The sequence below is a fragment of the Jaculus jaculus genome, chromosome 14 (genome assembly GCF_020740685.1).
Source record: "Jaculus jaculus isolate mJacJac1 chromosome 14, mJacJac1.mat.Y.cur, whole genome shotgun sequence".
Lineage (NCBI taxonomy): Eukaryota > Metazoa > Chordata > Mammalia > Rodentia > Dipodidae > Jaculus > Jaculus jaculus.
Window position 1 is genome coordinate 25334470 of NC_059115.1, and position 6000 is coordinate 25340469.

Consider the following 6000-nt stretch of genomic DNA (forward strand, 5'->3'; position numbering starts at 1 on the left):
TAGGGGACAGACAGCCCAACCTGAAGATTGACTGCATGCCTATGAAGCTGGCTAATCGCTGGTGACTGTTGCTAGGAAGGATGCTTGCAGGGGGGTAGGAAAGAACATCTCCAGATGACGCCCCTGAAGGAGGCAAGAAGCACTTCCCTCCCTGGATCTATAACTTTGGGGTGACCTGAGCTCCCCATCTGCCTCTGGCCCATCTGCCTTTTGCCTTAAGCCCCAGTCTTGTCAGGATCCCCAAGAAGGACATACAGGTCCCCTGACTGGAGTTTCACACAGGCTGCTCTGCCACTGCCTCCAAGAGCCTGGAAAAGATGCCTACTGTGCACCTTGTTTTGGAAAGAGGGCTCCACTATCTATCTCCCACCCCCATGTATGATGTTCTTGTTCTCTCTGCTCTCTCCTTTTCCCCTTCCCTTTTCCACTCTCTTGCCTCTCTCCATCTTTCTCACACTCATAGCCTGAGCCTTGTGGCTGTGATGGGATCTGAGTACAGCTGGGGTAGGCAGTCAGAGGGCTGAGCTGGGCCTGTATCTCAAGCCCAGAGGGAACCTGATTCCACCTCCCTCTTTTTGGCGAGTGGCAGTCCCATGCTCTGCCTGCCCACAGGTGGAAGGCCCACGGAGCCAGCCGTACCCCTCACTCTGTCCACACCACCTCCTTTTTCCTGAGATAGTACGCCTGGCATATTCTCCTTCATCCTTCAGAACCTGAGGGGCCCAGACTCATCCTTCTGCTCCTTCTTGGGGAATGTGTGCAACCCAGGGTTGAGAAGCTCTGCTTTTGAAATCCTGACCCCACCTGTGGCACATGTCCTTCTGAAAACCTTTGGTCTCTATCTGAAAAGCCAGGACCCTGGTTCTGCCTCTAGCCTGTCCCCCAGCTTGCCCTCCTCTTCCGATTGTACTTAAATCCATGGGGGACTTCCGGTTAAGATGGTGGCGTAGGTAACACACCAAAGCAGCCTGGGGGGGGGGAGACCAAAAATTTCAGCAAAATACACATTTTTACTAAAAAGTGAGGTGTATAGGAAATTGAAGTGGCAGCAGAGAAGTAGAAGAGTTCCAGAGCATCCAGAGCCTGCACAGGTGGGAAAAGCGGCTCCGGCAGCTCGGCTAACCGCCGCGGTGGCGGGGCGCACCAGAAAGCTGCCAGACTCGGCTCGAGCCGCAGGAAAAGCCAGGTGCCACAGCTTTCCCTCACACCGCACTCTCCGCAACTCGGGAAACGTGAGGGGAAAGTGGCAGTGAGCAGCGGAGGAGCAGACCGCGAGGTAGAAGAACGCTTGGAGCAGCTAGAGAACCAGAGCAGCTGAGGCTCCCTCCCCTCCCCCACTGCCTGAACCCAGCTCCGGCGAACGGAACAGCAGCCCGGGACCCGGCCACGCCAACAGCGGGACCCAAGCAGGAGCAGAGTTCGGCAGCAACATCAGTGGCTCCAGCACCAGTAACAGTGGCCCCAGCAGCAGCAGCAGCAGACCCAGGAGTGGCAGCAGCGGCAGACTTGGCAGCAGCAGCTTCAGGGGGAGCAGCAGCAGTGGACACAGCAGCAGCAGCTTCAGCAGCAGTGGTGGCTCCAGCAGTGGCAGCTACATCAGCAGCAGAGACAGCAGCAGCGGTGGGTCCAGCAGCAACACCTTCAGCAGCAGTGGCTACAGTCCCAGCAGGGGCAGCTTGAGCAGCAACAGTTCCAGCAGCAGGGGTGCTGATCTGCAGGGCTACACTTGCCAGGCTCGGTTTGCCCCGCAGGAAAAGCAAGTGCCCAGCTCCAGAAATCAGAACAGCAGCCCGACAGCCCAGGCAGCAACTTGACTGAGACCAAAATTATCCAAGGTAACTGGGATTGCACCAGGGAAGGGTCTCACTTGGCCACAAGCTGACTTGGATCCCTCAACAGACCAGAAATCTTAACCTCTTTGTTGATAGAGGATCTGGTTGTTATAATAACTACTCTTGCATACATACTTGGGGCTGTTTTTGATTGAATGTGTACAGTGTTTAGTTAAATTTTAGAATGTACCTGTATTTTATTCCACTCAGCCTGCTTGAATACTCCTATAGCAGGGAAACTCAACCCCTAAGAACATCTTTGTAGATACTCTGAGAGTCTTAAGAGACACACCTAACACCTTAAGCTCCTACCCTGAAAATATATTACATCAAATCAATTGATACAGCTAAGAAAACACAGCTACCTAGAAAATCCAAGCATTAACTTAATCCAAGATGCAAAAATATATACATTATAACACAAGAAACACTAAAAAGCAAGACGATATAAACGCACCTAAAGGTATTAATGCATCAGAAATGTCCTACAGTGAGAACGAGTTAGAGGAAATGCCTGAGAAAGAGTTCAAAAGAATGATTGTAAATATGTTCAAAGAAGTCAGAGAACAAATCAAAGGAGTCAAAGAGGAACTTAAAGAGGAAATCAAAGGAATCAAAGAATATGCAGGACACCAATTTCATGAAATAAAGAAGGCAATATAAGACATAAATAAGGAAATAGAAATAATAAAGAAAAACCAGTCAGAATCACTAGCAATGAAAAACACAGTTAATGAAATAAAAAACTCTGTAGAAAATCTCACCAGTACGATGGATGAGGGAGAGGACAGAATATCTAAGCTAGAAGACCAGGTGGCAGACCTAATGCAGTCCAACAAAGAGAAAGACAAACTTATAGAAAAGTATGAGTGGGAATTTCAAGATATTCGGGACACTATGAAAAGATCCAATATAAGAATTCAGGGCATAGTAGAAGGAGAAGAACTCCACTCCAGAGGCATAGTAGGTGTCTTCAACAAAATCATAGAAGAAAATTTCCCCCAAATTGGGAAAGAGGTGCCAATGCAGATACAGGAAGCCTTTAGAACCCCAGCCAGACAAAACCCAGAAAGAACCTCTCCTCACCATATTATAATCAAACTTCCAAACACACACACCAAAGAAAAAATATTGAAAGCAGTTAGAGAGAAAAATCAAGTTACCTACAAAAGCAAGCCCATCATGATTACAGCAGATTATTCAACACAAACTTTTAAAACCAGAAGGCTGTGGAGTGATATATTCCAAGTTCTGAAAGATAACAACTGTCAACCAAGGCTACTTTATCCTGCAAAGTTATCCATTCAAATAGATGGAGAAATAAAGACATTCCATGACAAAAGCAGGTTAAAGGAGTATTTGAAGACAAAACCAGCTCTACATAAAATACTTGATAGAATCCTCCATGCTGAAGAAAAGGAAAAGCACACATATAAGGAACCTAGAAAAAACAAGCAATACTCAAATACTAGTTAACAGAAGAGAGCGCAGGTAGAACCAGAAACACACACACACACACACACAAAAATGGCAAACATAAATACAAACCTTTCAATAATATCTCTTAATATCAACGGCCTCAATGCCCCAACGAAAAGACATAGATTTGCAGACTGGGTTAAAAAGCAGGATCCTACAATTTGTTGTCTCCAAGAAACTCACCTTTCTACAAAGGATAGACATTATCTTAGGGTGAAAGGTTGGAAGATGGTGATTCAAGCAAATGGGCCTAGAAAACAAGCAGGGGTTGCTATCCTAATACCAGACAGGGTAGGCTTTAGTCCGACGTTACTCAAGAAAGATAAGGAAGGTCACTTTATATTGATTAAGGGCACACTCCAACAGGAGGGCATTACAATCCTAAACATATATGCACCTAACATGGGGGCTCCCAAATTCGTCAAACAAACACTATTAGAACTAAGGTCACAGATAACACCAAACACAGTGATAGTGGGTGACTTTAACACCCCACTCTCATCAATTGACAGGTCATCCTGGGAAAGAATAAACAGAGATGCATCTGGACTAAATTAGGTCATAGAAGGAATGGTCTTAACAGATATATACACGACATTTCATCCAAAGGCTGAAGAATATACATTCTTTTCAGCAGCACATGGAACATTCTCTAAAATAGACCATATATTAGGACACAAAGCAAGTCTTAACAAATTGGGAAAATTGAAATAATTCCTTGCATTTTATCTGAGCACAATGGAATTAAACTACAAATCAGTAGCAAGAAAGGCTACAGAGCATACAAAAATCATGGAAAATAAACAATGCACTACTAAATGATGAATGGGTCAATGAAAAAATCAAGAAGGAAATCAAAAAATTTATAGAGTCAAATGATAATGAGAACACAACATACCAAAATCTCTGGGACACAATGAAGGCAGTTCTAAGAGGTAAATTTATAGCCTTAAGTGCCTATATTAAGAAATTAAAAAGGTCGCCAGTGAACGACCTAATGCTTCACCTTAAAGCCTTGGAAAAAGAAGAACAAGGCAAACCAAAAATCAGTAGATGGGAAGAAATAATAAAGATTAGGGAAGAAATTAATGAAATAGAAATAAAAAGAACAATCCAAAGAATTAATGAAACAAGGAGTTGGTTCTTTGAAAGGATAAACAAGATTGATAAACCCTTGGCAAATCTGACCAAAAGAAAGAGAAAAGAGATACAAATTAATAAAATCAGAGATGAAAAAGGTAACACCACAACAGATTCCAGAGAAATTCAAAAAATCATAGGGACATACTATAAAAGCATATACTCCACAAAGTATGAAAATCTGAAAGAAATGGATGATTTCCTTGATCTATATGACCTACCTAAATTAAATCACAATGAGATTAATCACTTAAATAGACCTATAACAAACATGGAGATCCGAACAGTTATCAATAATCTCCCAACTAAAAAAAGCCCAGGCCCGGATGGATTCGCTGCTGAATTTTACCAGACTTTTAAGGAAGAGCTAACACCATTGCTTCTTAAGCTTTTCCAGGAAATAGAAAAAGAAGGAATTCTACCAAACTCCTTCTATGAGGCCAGCATCACTCTGATACCAAAACCAGGCAAAGATAGAACAAAAAAAGAAATTTACAGACCAATCTCCCTCATGAACATAGATGCAAAAGTTCTCAACAAAATATTGGCAAACAGAATACAAGAGTATATCAAAAAGATCATTCACCCTGACCAAGCAGGCTTTATCCCAGAGATGCAGGGATGGTTCAACATACGCAAATCTATAAATGTAATACATTACATAAACGGGTTGAAGGACAAAAATCACATGATCATCTCATTAGACACAGAGAAAGCATTTGACAAAATCCAACATCCCTTCATGATAAAAGTCCTACAGAGACTGGGGATAGAAGGAACATATCTCAATATAATAAAGGCTATTTATGATAAGCCTACAGCCAACATATTACTAAATGGGGAAAATCTGGAAGCTTTTCCACTAAAATCAGGAACAAGACAAGGGTGTCCACTGTCCCCACTTTTATTTAGTATAGTTTTGGGAGTCTTAGCCATAGCAATAAGGCAAGAGACATACATAAAAGGGATACAAATTGGAAAGGAAGAAATCAAGTTATCATTAATTGCAGATGACATGATTCTATACATAAAGGACCCTAAAGACTCTACTAGCAAACTGTTACAGCTGATCAAAACCTACAGCAATGTAGCAGGATATAAAATAAATACACAGAAATCAGTAGCCTTCATATATGCTAACAACAAACACACAGAAGATGAAATCAGAGAATCACTCCCATTCACAATTGCATCAAAAAAAATAAAGTACCTTGGAATAAACCTAACCAAGGAAGTAAAGAATCTCTACAATGAGAACTTTAAAACACTCAAGCGAGAAATTGCAGAAGACACTAGAAAGTGGAGAAACATCCCTTGTTCCTGGATTGGAAGAATCAATATTGTGAAAATGGCAATCTTACCGAAAGCAATCTACACATTTAATGCAATCCCTATCAAAATTCCAAAGGCTTTCTTCATGGAAATTGAAAAAACAATCCAAAAATTCATTTGGATCACAAAAAACCTTGAATATCTAAAATAATACTGAGCAACAAAAATGAGGCTGGTGGTATCACCATGCCTGATTTTAACCTATACTATAGAGCCA